The 16,005-nt window shown below is 47.4% G+C and overlaps 1 protein-coding gene across 1 annotated transcript in view; it reads right to left on the bottom strand.

Moving 5' to 3' along the window:
- LOC119386505 (ATP-citrate synthase) overlaps nt 1-16,005 on the bottom strand; it is a 108,410-nt gene that overhangs the window by 76,062 nt on the left and 16,343 nt on the right. The gene's annotated exons all lie outside the window — the stretch shown is intronic.

The raw sequence follows: 16,005 nt of genomic DNA, 5'->3' as shown, positions 1-16,005 counted from the left end.
TGAAAAACACTTGGATAAATCATGGCTAAAATGCTTTATGTGTAAGTAATCCTTTAGAGTGTGCACAAAATGCCACATCTTAAATGCAAAAGTTGTCAGGTGTAGAATGCACCGGTACTCACTATAGACAATGAACTAATCTCATGCGTACTGTATTGCAGTTAACTATAACAGCTGCCATATAATTACAACTTCCTAACCTATAGAAGGTTTGAACTTGAGGTAAACATGTGCATTTTGTAAACAGATCCTTATGCACAGCACAGACCCCAGCTTTATGGGTACAAAAGTTTTAAGAGTAAATAATAGCGTGTACTAATTCAGCCATTTATTTTCACAAGTGAACAATAATAGACCATCTGAATTCACTATATTTTTCAATCTGGTCATTAAAGAGGGCCGATTATTACATTTTGGTATTGCTGAGCATGAGATGAAATTTATGAGGATTCACCTGCATTTTTCTTTTCCTGCAACGAAGTGCAAGACTCTGCTGGATGCTCAAGCACGCACGTTTATTTTATTGGCATTACAGAAATTTCAGTGTCAAACGCTGTGCCAGAGTTGACAGTTCCACTTATAGTAAGCAGATTTGGGCTTCTTTTTTTGCAGAGTTGCTTGCAGAATTTTCCAGTCGCTTGTCGCATCTTTTAGGCTGGTTCACATTTGCCCAGCAAATATAGTTGTTTTAGTGATGATCACTAGAGACTGGATTTTAGGCAAATGCCTATTTTGTTCCTTGTGCTTCTATCGTGCCATTTTGATATATGAGCATGAATTAGAGGTTAAGAAGGGCTTTTATATAGTGTTTTTATAGTGCCTATAAATGCCTACTTTTGGTGTTCGTGCCTAAACGTTTTCAAGTGCTTATAAATGGCTATTTTCAAGATTGATGCTTATAGGAATGCTATTTAGCCTCAAATATTGCTCCCTGGTGCTGTTTGAGACTGTTATTCATGTTTCATGTTACCACGTAACAGTGACTGTTGGGAACTATGGGGTTGAACCTAGTCCTCTAGTTCAACCAACTCCCGGAAACAACCGCTAGCAGCAGTGAAGTGGGACACGCTGGCAAGGAGTCGCTGCAGCGCTGACATGGCGCGAGCGGTTGGCGAATGCGAAACCGCGAAGAGCCGTCAGCGGAAAGGAGAGTGAAGAGCAAAAAAGAAAAAAAAAGTTATGTGCACGAAGCTTTTGTTTTGTTGGTAATTTACTTTTTAAGGTGTTCACTGCAGTAGCGCAGCCAAATTCTTTTCCGGGGGGGGGGGGGGGTTAAGCCATACTTTATGTATGTTCGTGCATGTGTTTGTATGTGTGTGTCTGCATATGTATGCGTTTGTATGTGTGCGTATAAACACATGCAAAACTGAAAAGTTTCGGTGGGGGGAGGGGTTGAACCCCCCGACCCGCCCTCCCCCCCCTGCCTGGCTAGCCCAGTGGGTCACTGCCAGGGGAGAAATTGGCTCTATGCGATTTTACACGGCCAATAGGAGAAATCCCTCCCGTCTGGTATTTTAGCGATCTGCTCCTGTTCTACCCTTCTCAGTCATGCCGAAAAGACACGCAGGAGTGTGTTGATTCAACCGTGGACACTTGACTAACCCTGCAGATCACGGAAGAGACCGTGTCCTGCGAACCATGCGGGACAAAGCACAATTGCACGGCTATGTTCAACTGCTGGCACCATCTTAAACAATAACATTTTTGTTTTCCTGTCATAGATAGAGGTCGCACACATAATTAGCGATTTTTTTCAACTCCCCTTTGTATTTGAGTGACATTTTATTATAATTAAAAATATTTTCAAGAATGAGACAATTAAATTTCCGCTTCTTTTAGGCTTCTCAAAAGTCACCAGTTTTTCTGGGCTTCTTTTGTGACAATTACTTTCTTGTTAGCTCAGTAGCATCTGGATACTCTGTGCTGTGCATTCTGTGACCTTACAAATAAATACTGCCATGGAGCTCTGCTCAGTCAAGCGACGTTGGTGACACAGAGAAACAATGACGATGGAAAGGGTTTGTACCGCCTGCAACAAGCCTGACCTCCTTGTGGCATTTCAGAAAGGCCCTACAACATTCCTTAAACTACCTTCTGTAGCACTAGAATGGTAACATTGACCAGTCAGATGAATACAGACACGGAAGTTGTTAATCTTCAAAGTTCAAAACCTGAGCAGATAACGAAAGTAAGCATACCCTTTTGCATTTCACTCTACCAGTGATGCCACTGGTTGCATACAAGATTCAGCAATTCGTCATCGTCTCTGACCTTATGTTAGTAAGTCATTCACTTGATAACTGTACAGTTAGCATTGACGAAGGAAGTTCTGATCACAAGTTAATATCCATGACTTGCCCTGTTTCGAGTGGTAAAAAGTACATTAAACCCGCTCCTATTTCTGTTAAAAGACAACGCATGCGCAAGTGATACTGCTATTCTCGACTTCCTAGAAACTAGTTATGCGGAGTTTGATGAAATAGATAGTGTTGAAAGCCTTTGGTCAAAATTCAAAGAGATAATAAATTTCCGTTAAAAAAGAAACGTAAAAACAGGCAGAACCCATGGGTAACACGTGACATCATTCATCTGAAGCGAAAAATCAAACGACGGCGTAAAAGTCGGCACAGAAATGATGTTTCTGTTTTGGCGAACACGTTGCAAGCAAAAGTGAAGGAAGCCAAAACTCGTTTTTTAAATACAACACTACCCTTTTTCATGGCGAGCGACTCACAGAAATTCTGGCGTTACCTTTCTAAAGATCAACACACGGTTTCACAGATTAAATTGCGTGATCACAGCATCACTGAGCCTAGATACATAGCAAACAAATTGAATGTGTTTTTTCAATCAGTATTCACGAGAACCGCCTCATTCTCTCCATATCCATCACGGGACCTCAAGGTGCCGATGCAGGAAATTATGATAAGTGAGGATGGCATCTTATGTCTGCTGTGCAAGTTAGACATCAAAAAGTGTTCTGGTCCTGACCATATCACAAGCATTTTTCTGCACTGGTACGCGGGTTGGGTATCGAAGTATCTGGACAAAATTTACACGGTATCTTTGAAGATGTCATCTATCCCCGATGATTGGCGCTGTGCAAATGTTCTGCCAATTCACAAATCCGGTTCCAAATCAGACCTGAACAATTACAGACCAGTTTCACTCACAAGTACGTGCTGCAAGGTTTTGGAGCACATTTACAAAGCCATTGCTACCCACCTTGACCAAAATAATCTCTTATCCCATCGATAACACGGTTTCAGGTCTGGATTGTCAACCGTGACGCAATTAGCAGAATTAACTAATGACATTGCCAACAAACTTAATAAAGGAGATCAAATTGAGGCTATTTTTTTGGATTTATCTAAAGCGTTTGATGTCGTACCTCATGCTGACCTGATCACCAAACTATGTTTACGGTATTGACAGAACCACTGTGTCTTGGATTTCATGTTATCTTACGAATAGAAAACAAAGTGTCACTGTCAATTCCTGTTCGTCAGAAAAACTGAGTGTGTTTTCTGGAGTGCCACAAGGGTCGGTATTAGCACCCATTTTGTTTTTAATTTATATAAATGACATACAAGACTTTGTTCACCCGGGAGTACAGACACGTTTGTTCGCGGACGATTCCGTCATATATAAGCCCATACACAGTCATGCAGATCAGCTTAGGCTAAATGAATCTTCATGTTCTATTCAGGGTTGGTGCAAGGTATGGGGTATGAGGCTAAACACTACGAAGACACCATTCATATCATTCACTAATAAAAAATGCCCGCTTGAATTCGCATACACACTAGGCAATACCACATTAGCCAGCACTTCGCATATAAAATATCTCGGGGTAATTTTGACGAATAACCCGAGTTGGGAAACCCACGTTAACGAGATCTGTCGGAAAGCTCATGGTAAACTGACACTGCTGAAAAGAAAACTGCGTGGGGCACCATCATCAGTCAAATTGAAAGCATACAAATGCTTAGTGCGACCTGGCCTAGAGTACGCGGATTCAGTTTGGAGCCCACACCAGGAATATCTTATCGATAAACTGGAGCGAATACAAAGACTGGTGGTTCGGTTTGCCTTTTCAGATTATTCGAGAAGGAGCAGCGTTAGCCAGTTAATTATGAAAGCTAATCTACAGAAGCTAGTTCATCCCAGAATAATATCGAGGTTAAAATTTATTTTTGAACTCTATCATGGACACTTCAGATTAAATTGCTCTGCATACCTACACTGTCTCACCAGACATTCCCTTCGAACGGGTCACAGTAAAATGCTGAGACAATTCGTAAGCCACATAAACTCACACAAGTACTCGCTATTTCCAGCCGCCATCGACTACTGGAATAAACTACCCGAAAGTGCAGTTTCCTCTGCTTCAGCAGATGCATTTGTTAACGTTATTGCAAATATCAACTTTGGTGTGTAAAGTGTTCACAATCCAATGTCGCACAATTTACTTTGTATCTTTTTGAACGTATGTGTGCGGAAAGCAACGTCGTGTTAATATATTTTTTGTATTTTTACTTATTTCCTTTTTGAATGACCATGCACCATGTTTGCCACTTATGTATATGAAGATTTTTTCGTTACCACTCCTGCTTGGGCCCGAATGTGGCCTGCAGTATGTATAAATAAATAAAATAAAATATGATGATTGCACGCCTGTTATATCATGGTGGCTTTTACAACCTAGTAGCATATACAGGGACATCAAACTGCTATTGCACAGGGCACCTACCGTAAAATGCCGAGCAAGCACCCCCCTACGGTGAAGGATAATCTAATCAGACTTGGAGGGGGGTGCTTGCTCGGTCCCAGACTGAAATTCAAGACAGCGGCGGCAGAGCCGCTAAAATTACAAAATGCCCGTCCACGTTTCTAATGAAATGCTTTATTTATTTACAGTTTTTATTCCCCCTCGTCACTGTCAAAGAATTAAAGCAACGACCGGTTTGACCGATACACGACCGGGCACATGACAACGAAATTTCATAAACAACATTAGATATGCATTCAGTGTACTCATTCTTGTGGTTCTTTTTACACAAGCGATGCTCGTCTTGAAAAAAAAAAAAGTGGCCGCGAGAAAGGAGGGGGAGGGGGGGGCGCTTGCTCGGCATTTCACGGTAGCTCTGTGTTGCAATTGTTTTAAAAATATGACATCTAATAACAGAACTATTTATTTATGTGTAATGAAAGTTTTTTTTTTTTTTAGTGCACAAGAGCATTGCCTAGTTGGGACGATACGAATATTAATGTGACTTGGCGTGTCAAGTCAATCCAATCACACATGACTAAATGACACTTCGGATGGCAAAAATTGCTTTTGCGTGTAGCAGACGAGTGTGCTTTCTCCGTTTAAAAGAGAATTATTGATTTTAAAATACCCGAAAGGCCAATCGCATCACAGAGGAGAACAGTGAAAAATAGGTCACAAGAAATCACACAGCCGAAGTTTAAAAATATGCGAGAGAAATCTTGAATAGATTACCAGAATTTACACAATACTAAAGGTACAAAAAGAAAAGGATACATGACTGTTTATAATTAATTACCATACATAATTTGATGCATAAACAAAGGTGCAAACTGAGATAAGTAATTGTGCTACTCAAATCAAAAAAAAAGAAAGTTCATAACAACATGTTGCATAAGCATGGGCGTGCACAGGGCTCCCCATTAGGGGGAGGGGTCAACAGCCTTCGCAAGGGATGAAGAAGTGAGGCGATGACACACTTCTCACAATGGCCTGCCTTTGGTCCCTGGCTTTCTGAGAGTAAGAATGGGAAGTTCTTAGAATGCAACATCGGGGACCTTCAGCTGCTATTATCGTCAATAACCTGCGGGGCCATAACCCTTCTCCTTAAACAATCACGTGACGGGTCGGACTACGTAAAAGTATGGGGCAGACTTTGAGCCCCCCTCTTGGGTGATTAGAGGGGGCAGCCGCCACTCCTGCCCCCCTTGTGTGCACGCCATGGGCATAAGGTTTTATTAAAGCAGTTAGTATGCTTAGCGGAGGCAGCATAGGTGACATCAAGCATCGCTCACGTGTGGCTCAAATGAGAGAAAGAAAAAGGAGGATCTGCAGGATGGAATTCTACAACCTCCCTTATTCTAAAGCAACACAAGATTACATAAAACCACTCAATTCTTGGCCACAGTTGCTGTGAGCCACAGTTGAAGGTGAACAAGAATTCAATCTTGCATTGGCATTGCAAATACTTTGTTTTCGACGTTCCTACTTGCGCTGCGATGTCGCTGCCTTGCCCAGTGTCAGAACAACCCATGAAACGGACATGCCTCGTTTGTGTTGCCGGGCCCTTTTTTTTTTTTTAATGTGGCCGCTAGCGAGTGGGCAAAAGAAAAAACCCGTTTTCCAGCAGTCGCATCGCACTTCGTCCCCGATGGTTGGAATTTACGCTGTAATCAGAGCCAAATAAATGAAAGGGTAGCCGAGAACAGGCGGCGTCATGGTCGCGCAAGGCACGGCACAACAACAACTGCGCGAAAAACAAGCACGCTGCCAGCGGCAACAGTGCAAGGACCGGAGGAAGAAGAGCACGAGGAAGGGCAAGGTCACCGGGCTAACAGGAAAGTCGGCCGCCGCCGCCGTCAGCAGCAGAGGCGTCGGTCGCGGCGAGACCGGAAAGTCCGCCGCCCGGGAACGTTCGAAACGGGCACACCGCCACGGGCGCTGCAGCCTCAATCGAGTTCCGTAACAATATAGCTAGGTGGGCTAGTTGGTATCTCGTGATTTGGGCGCTGGTGGTCTGTGTTTCTCTTACTTGGTCCTGCGTCGTCCATTTGCGCTCAAAGGTTTGCTCAATGGAGTGCTCTTCTATCGTACAACGACGCAGAAAGTTAAGCTGTGAATTCATTGGTTTTCTTGCTTTTTGTTCTTTCCGGCAAACATCTAAATTCGGGCAGGTAATGCAGTTAAAACGAGAAAAAGGGAGCTTGGTGGATCAAAGGTCACAGGCCCGTTCTAAAGGGGTCGAGTCGGCTGTGCGTGGTGAGGTACGTGTGAGCGCCGCCCGCTGTCTACCACGTGTGTGCGCGACCGTAAAGAAGAAAGAGAGACGCCCGTGACAAAGCCTGCGAAGGCGCGAAGCAACGCGAGACGATGGGCCGTGATACGAAGAAGGCGAGTGGCGTGCCTATCACATTACATTCGGGCAACCGGCAGATGCCAGGACTCCTGCTGCTGCTGCACGCCGAGCCTGACAGCGATCCGCGACGGCTAAGGCCGCGCTTAAAAGGCTGCACTTGATTCATTCGAAGCAGCTGCAGGCTCTCGATAACGACACAAACGGTCGATGCCATCTCTGAGCAACCAGACTCAGTCGTCGTGGCCACCAACTCTGTGTGTTCCTGCTTGTATATATGTCCAAAAAACGAAACGGCCAGGAGACCACAATGTCGTAGGCGGCTAGATAGAGAGATACCAGGGGCGTAGCCAAAGGGGGGGGGGGGGGGGGGTTCAACCCCCCCCCCGAAATTTTTCAGTTTTGCTTGCGTAAATATACACGCACACATACAAACGCACGCACGAACATACACAAAGTATGGTTGAACTCCCCCCCCCCCCTCCCCGAAAAAAATTTCTGGCTACGCCCCTGAGAGATACGCTCAAAGTCGCAGAAGTTCGCTAAGAAATGCTTCGCATTTAAAAACGGCAGGCAGTGGAAGATGGATGCTAGCGATGAGAAAACCCGTAAACAGGGGGTGGGTGATCGAGCCGACGTTTCGACAAGTCCACTTGTCGAAACGTCGGTTCGAGCACCCACGGATTTTTTCACCTGCTTGTATGTGTACGTATGCATCATCACGTGGTCGTGACGGTGAGCAAGGCGGCAGTCGGGTTGTCAAAACTCTTTATCGGGTGAACTTGGGCCCAGGAAATGAAAAGTCAAAAGTGCACGTTGTACACTGATAGCGGCGATCGCAGTCGTCGGCTGTTGGTAATCTGATCATCGACGGAACGCGTCTTTACACATCAGTGATCGAACCTTAGAGCGTTATCGCTGGTGGCTGCGTAAGCACCCGAATAGACTTTACTCGCGTCCTGCGCGTCGCGTAATCTCAACGGAACAATCTGAAACAATCGAGAAGCTTCCCAAATATTACAGTGTGGCCTCCACAGAGCGGTGCGAACAGTTTGTGTGGGTGAAACATGAGTACATCAAAATAAATGGGCGCATGACAATATGCACATAATGTAAAAATTTCTGGGGCCGTGGGGGTTGAACCTCCCTGGGTACGCCAGTGGTCTGCATGATGAAATTGCCTTTCAAAGGTGATGGCGCCTGAACTCTGTCGGCAAGCGAAAAAAATTTCATTACGGCAAATGCTCAAGCGGAAAGGTATCTCTTGTAAATTCAATACGTCACATTTATATCGGTACATTAAAAGTAAGGGAAGAGGAGTAGCCGGAGCCATGTATAGGCACCAACCTCTCCTTAAACACATTTAATTAATTAAAAAAAAGTAACCGTTCATTAAATCGGAATTCGGCGTATGTGCAACTACACATTCGGAGACGAAAAGCTCACCCACATCAGAGGCGATCACCAAGCGTCTTCCTATCCGAAAGCGCCGTCGATCGTCGTGTTTGCCAGAAGCGCAGCCAGAATTTTTTTTCGGGGGGGGGGGGGTTTCAACCATCCTTTTTGTATGTTCGTGCGTGTGTTTGTATGCGTGTATATATACACATGCAAAATCTACAAATTTCAGTTTGGACCCCCCTTCCCCCGGCTACGCCCCTGGTGTTTGCAGAGGCTTCCGTTCAGAGCACTGGCTTTCACTCACAAGAGGATTCCCCTCCCTCTTTGGCGGGCGTTACAGAGAGGGAATTTCGTCACGAGGCATAGGGCTGAAAATAATATACAATCCAATTCTGCGTCGTGCGTGCCATGGACTATACAGTAAATATGTGCCGCGCAACAGGTGATCTCAGGCGCGTCCTGGCAAGATTCAAGGAGCAATTAACTGTCCCACTTGCAGCATTTAGGTCACAATTTCCGATGAGTTTGGCTTTAAAAGCTTCGTTTTAGTGAACACGCCAGTAAAAAAGCATGGGCGTTGAAAGCTGTGTGCATTAATATGCGAACGAAAACACTCGCCTCCTGCGTTCGCAACCATGCACCGGCCAACGCACACGCGACTGAAACGGCGCGGCGATGAGATTGTTTGCATACATCTGACACGCCACGCGAGGCACTGCAGCAGCTGTGTGTACAAAATATAGGATGCCTCGATGTCCTGCTCGTTGGAGGGGGAGCAGGAAGGAATGCGTTGAGCGGATGTTTCCATCACACTGGCGTGAAAACCGATATGGCGCTCGACATTTCAAAAGGTGTTTGCCGTCTGAAGAGCACATGCAGGTGTTTTTTTTTTTTTTTTTTTTTGCCGCCCTGGAGCACCCAACATTTAGTTTTTGCCCAAAGATACGACGTTCTCCCGTAGTTATCGTTAGGTTAAGCAAATGAAAAAAAAAAGAAAGAAATGCCAGACGGGATAAGCAGCCCAACTGACCGTCAAGGTGAACGACACAGCGAGCGGACGTCCTTTTTCGTCCAAGGTGCGTCCACGCCATGTCGATCGAGGAAAAAAATACTGCTAAGCTGCGCCACGATGCAAGCAGATCGAAATCGCGCGCCGCAATTTGGGCACGAAGTGTCGATTAGGATAGAGCACGGGCTGTTGCGTGAACTTCCTGCTCGCAGAGATCGCGCGCCGTTCGCCTCGCACAATCACGCATATCTACGCAAACATCGCGAGCCTGTACTGCGTTCACTCGACAGATCACAGCGAGGAAATACGAATGGATAAACAACAACTAGCGCGTCATTTGGGCAGCTCGAGGCTAGAAAAGGATACTTTGCTCAAAACAGGAAGCAGCAGCGTCCCCGAGTGTTAACCGACGGAGCGGTTAACCTATAAGCAGACAGGAAACCGGACGGCGGGAGATAAGCATCGGGGAAAAACGTGCACGCGAGCCTGCAAATATACCGCGCCACGAAGTGGGGGATCCACACCACTGTCCTGGTTGCCTATAGTGCAACGGGGCCGCCGACATACCGCGAGAGAGCGAAAAGAAGGCGCAGGAGCAGCACCGGGGGGCAACGACCTTCGAGAGCGCACGGCATTGGAAACGCTACGCCTCCGACGCCCGGAAAGCAACACGTAGTTGTAAACACTCGATAGTCGAGAGTAATTCCTTACAGAAATCCTTCACGGCGATCTAAGTCTATGACAGAGCTTGGACGCCGAAACTAATTACGACGGTCACATTCTATATACGCCAGAACTGCCACACGAACGAGCGGCGTCACGACTTGCGAAAAATGCGTTACACGACCGACACCCCGTTAATTACGTGACGCTCAGCTGCTGACGTCTGCGAACGCGCTCAATCCCCGCCAAACACAATACGGCGAGCAATGAACATGTAGCGGCCGTTAAAGAAACAGCTCGTGCGCATAAAAGCCAACGCAGTTTCACGGGCGCTGCCACGTTGATTGCGAGTCTTATTCGCTTATGTTCGAGGGATGCGATGCGGACTTGCAGCTGGTAACCTGTGCTGCCTCATACAATGGCAATGGTAGACTCGTAGGAGCGAGGCCTCAATAAAATTCAAGCAGCCAGTGTACACCGTATAAGGAGGGGGCGAAAACGCGTGATTCAATTACCTCGAAGGTCTCTCGCTGGGGCATTACATGATGATAATGAAAAGGTCATTAATAACGCAGAGAGAGAGAGGAAAGGTTAACCGAGCTCGGCTGGCTACCCTACACGTGGGGTCGGGGAATAATAGAAAAGATAGGGAAGAGAATAAGAAAAAGGGAGAGAATGTGCAGAAAGCTGAGTTCGGACTTGGTTTCCTTCAGGCGTCAACAGGTTCAAACCGTTGACCGACCAACTTGCAATACGAACAAGCCCGTGCCCGAAATTTGCTTCAACACATTGTAATTCCTAGCAAAACGAAGAAGGAACTCGGTGTAAATACAAGCGCGACGACATGCATTCAGCGTGGGATGACGCAGCGCTGACAAATCGGACGTGCAACTTCGCAGATTGATTCATTTCAAAATAATATGTGCGATTTCACGCGACAAAACCACGACGCGCTGATGAGGCACGCCGTAGTGGAGGGCACCGGATCAATTTCGACCACATGGGATTCTTGAACGAGCACCTGCATGTACACGTACGCACACGGATGTCGAAATGTGGACGCCGTCGCAGGGAATCGAACCCGCGTCCCCCAGCTTAGCGGACGCGACAATTGCTAAAGAAGACCACGGCGGGTGCATTTGTACTGGCACCCCCTTTGCCACGAAGTGGTCACAATCGTGTGTTACTGCTTCGTCGACGTCCAACAGTTTTGTGTCCTCCATTTTCTTTCTGCATTAAAAGGTATTTCTATATTTTTCAGTTAACTGTAGCAACTATCGTTACATCGATCTATCTCGCACTTTGCTTTTCCCGTAACTGTAAACCTATCTCGCTTATCTCAGCAGTTCCACCCGCGTTTAAGCCCAGTGACTGAAGCGTGCACGCCTTGTATGTGGGTCGGCCGGGCGAATATATCCTGGCATTTCATTAAAATATGCTGAGCGGTATCGCGAATTTAGACGATGCTGCTACGAGTATTTGCTCCTTCACATCCTCTGCTGGTAGACATGTAGCTCGGGATTCAGCATGGCAATGGCATTTGCATAGCATTTTGCCTAATTGTCGACGAGTGGTCTTCTTGGCGCCCACTATTCGCAACCAATTTACCTTCTCCGTGTATCTCGTATTCTTTCTGATGACTACCAGGTTGCGCTACTTACGCTTTGTCGACCCCTTTCTCTAAGTCTTGGATTTCTTTTCATCCGTGTTCGTCAACAACACGAATGAAAAGAAACGAGACCGCTTACGCTCTGAGCCACTTGCGTGGAAGCTGCCAGTGGGCGTCTTTATGGCCCCGCCATGGTGGACAGCGTGCTCGGCAAGTTCAGAAAGCGAGAACAGCGCTTTCTGAGTGCATTATTATTCGCCATTACCGCGGCCATTTGGATCAAAAGCGCAATGTGCAATTCGAGCAGTGATAGCTGATACACGGCGATGTCCACGATGAGTATACGAACGGTTCCCCAGCGTCCATTCTTTTGCTGTAACGACAGTGCACATGGACACGTGCGACTAATAGGTCGATACTACTGCGTTCAGTGCAGTGTCCCTGGTGCGCGTGCTATCGCTTCTCTTCTGAACATTCAAGCCACTGATCGGCAGCTAGGGCGGTCGTACACACACACACACACACCACGAAAGTCTGCCTGTTGATCTACAAAATATGCTACATTTATGTTAGCTTATATCGGTCACATAAATATAGCCGTTCGGAGAACAAAACGATCCAGCAATGAAATTTAGGCACAACGAAAGTGCACTCCGTTGAACATATTTGACCGCGATTTTACTTGTTACACGGCGAATTTATCGTGAACAGCACATAATTACCTCAGTCTCTCTGCTTGCCATTGCATAAAAGTATGCACCAGACCATTTTTTTTTATAATCGTAAGCGCATGCGCAGTCCACTGCGACCACAAGTACAGTGTGCCTTGTCGTGGACGAAATGTCCGTTGAAAGTCACGACAGTGAGTGGTGCAACACTGAGAGGACCTATTCAAATATCACATTCGCATTGCAGCTGCGTATTTCTCACAGCTGATTATTCAACGGTCCTCGTCCATGTATTTCACACATTTGCGGCAACAAATTATCCGCCTGTGCAAGACACGAAGCCGCATTTCCTGTCCCGGATAGCGCAGGATATGTCCCGCAGACTGCAAGACACACAACCAAGAGAGATAGAGCACCAACGAATGTCCCAGAGATTCGGCGGCAATCGGGAGGCGTCGTAGGACATGACAGCTGTATGAACGGCCTCACACCAGCTATGAGTTTAGACCAGCTGGCTCGGCTGCTGACCAGAAAGACGCGGGTTCGATCCCGGCGGTCGCATTTCGATGGAGTCCAAATGCGTCCCGTGTACTGCCAGTGCAGGTGAAAGAGGAGGTCGAAATTATCCTCCACTGCGGCGTCTCCCATAGCCCGGCCGGGTCGCTTTGGGGCCCCCGCAAACGAAACCAACCACCCATCGCTGCAGGGCCGAATGAATGGAGAGGTAGCACAGGGCATGCTCTTACCTTGATACCTGCAGAGGACCGCCTAACGGAAAACACGTCGAATGCGGCGACACCGACACAAAGAGACGCCGTTCACGTAAAAAGAAAAGCCTGGATGCGCAAACAGCGCGCCGCTCAGCCTCCGGCGTAATCGAAGAGCAGCGGCAGCAATTAGCTATTTTCCCCGTTGCATCGCGCGAGCGGCTGGGCCCGAAGGCCACCGGGCCACACGGCGTGGCGAGGAAGCACGCGAGCAAACTGGGGAGGGCCCTGTGACGTCACGAGGCCCGCGTCACTGATGACGAAGAAGCGCGCTCGCTCGCTCGGGGGCAACCACCCCGGCGGCACCGCGCTCCAGCGGCCGTCTACCCGCAACCGTGCCCCCGGCACGTAAGATTTTAAAACTACCGGGCTTCTTTTGCGGGCATACGAGCGAATAAAATATACCAGCGAATAGATCGCCGACACACGCAGAGGGATAAACGAAACGCAAACCACGAATGGACCCGGTTGGCTCAACGGAAGGGAAGAAGGATATTGAGAGAGAGAAGATGAATATCAGTCTATTATTATTTAACTGTGAATTCAAAGAAAAGAAGAACTCAAAGCGGAAGAAGATACAGCTGTTAGCCGCACATCTTCACCTTACTTTTCCTGTACGAATATGAACTTAGTATAACTGTAGCGCTCAGTAATACAACTGCGTTAAACAAAAGAAGAAGAAAAGACTGCTCTTCTTTCCTGGACGTCGTAGTTGACGCAGTCGCGCCTCTAGCGGCCCCGAAGCAAGGCGTACACAATGGACGAGGAAAGCATACAACGGGAGGTCCTTGGAGGGCGAGAACAGGAAAGCTGCTATGTGCGAGTGCGCGCATGTGTACTATATACGAGAGCGCTCTTTCACATTCTCCGCGCGAAAAACGACGCTCTTGCATTTCGCTGCACTCACAGGAGCTCACTGTGGGAAAGGTCCGAAACGTCTTCCTCGTTCCGTCCGAGACGAGTCAGGGCGAGGTTTGAAGGACGCACGAACAAAAGGATTAGCCAGCAATAACAGCGCAGCGCATGCGAAGCACGACGGCCACTGCAGACTCGTAGAGCGCAACCGCGGACGGTGCTTGCGCTAAGAAAAGCGGCGTGCTTTCGCCATCCTAAATCTACTCCGTGTCTACTGTATAAAAGGCATAGATTTGCAAGCGATCCTCGTTAAATTGCGTCAGCCGAATGCAACAGAATTTGCCATTGGCTGCACCGTCCTCGACTGGGCTGCTTCGTATACATTCACACCCACGCTAACAGCTAACCTGCACTGCGCGTGTGCCACGCAACCACGTCCATTAATGCCACCCCTCCGCAATGCCGTCCTTCTGCCCCTCGATGTCACTCATTCGCTTCTTGCACTGCACTTACTTTGACCACTTCCAGGACCATACGTCACTACTGATTGTGCGGGCTCACCGTTTCAAAGCATCGATAAGCTGCCATTCCGGTACTGGGAATACCTGCGCGCTCCGAAACTATTTTTACAGTCTCTCATCCCCACGTGGCCTCTATTACACACCATACACCAATTTGAGTTTCCTCGCCAGTATACTGAACGTCGCCTCGAACCTTTCGTACGTTAGCCCTGGAAGCTATTTCCAACTCATGTGGCTTTTTTTTTTTTTCTTGCGTATTTCGGCTTAATCGAGACAACGCAATATGAAAGCACAATTTCCCCGACCTTGGATGTTGATATGCCCCGAAGCTTAACCAATATAAGCGACAAATTGCATAACGCTCGGAGAACTTTGAGGAAACAGTGAAGCAATTACGATACATAATATGTGCCTTCACAGCGCCCAAAACAGTAAAAGCGGCTTCGTGTTTGTACTCTCCGGAAGATGGAAAGTCAAGTCATAGGTATTTATGGCCAAGTGTTCGTGCATTTCAAGAACATCATACGCATGTTTTCATTGTAAAGTTAACTCTCGCAATATAGTCGGTACTTTGTAGAGCCGTTCGTTGCAGAAGCCTTCAAATGTAGTGCGTTTAAACATTTTCCTTCTCGCCTTCGATGTTTGCTCCGTACGCACCTCGCGCTTCATAGAGTTGACCGACGGTTGGACGTCTGGAGACCAAACAGTAAGTTACGAAAGGCAGCCCTGCGGATTTTGACCCCTTGGGTTTCCTTAACGTGCACTTACCTAAAGAAGCGCTTTTACTTCTTTATTTCATTATTGCCCGGCCAAGGTGGTCTAGTGGTTATGGCGTTCGACTGATGACCCGATGGTCGCGGGATCGAATTCCGGCAGCTGCGGCTGCATCTTCGACGGAGGCGAAAATGTTTGAGGCCTGTGCAGGCACGTAGCCAGATTTTTTTTTTTCGGGGGGGGGGGGGGGGGCAAGGCCTAATTATTCGAAAGAAGGTCTTTTCATGGCAAAAAGAAAAAAAAAAGGTTGCCCGGGAATATAAAAGGCTGGAGGAATTTCGGGCGGGGGGGGGGGGCGCCCCCCCCCCCCCTTGCCTACGTGCCTGGGCCTGTGTACTTAGGTTTACGTGCACCTAAAAGAACCCAAGTGTGGTCGAAATTTCCGGAGGCCTCCACTACGGCGTCTCTCATAACCATATCGTGGTTTTGGGACGGTAAACCAGAGATTTAACTACTATTTCGTTATTATTGTTTGTTTTGGCAGTTAGCTTTGTTCGACGCGAGCAGTCGGGAATTGGAACCCACGTTCTCATCTCAGCACCCGAACCGCGCGGCAGACGGCGCTGGCACAGAGGCTGACCACAGAAAAGCCCATTGTGCACCGCTGGCAGCACATT

This window comes from Rhipicephalus sanguineus, chromosome 3 (assembly GCF_013339695.2).
Source record: "Rhipicephalus sanguineus isolate Rsan-2018 chromosome 3, BIME_Rsan_1.4, whole genome shotgun sequence".
NCBI classification, from domain to species: domain Eukaryota; kingdom Metazoa; phylum Arthropoda; class Arachnida; order Ixodida; family Ixodidae; genus Rhipicephalus; species Rhipicephalus sanguineus.
The sequence above is the reverse complement of the archived record's forward strand: the minus strand, read 5'-3'. Positions and strand labels throughout refer to the sequence as shown.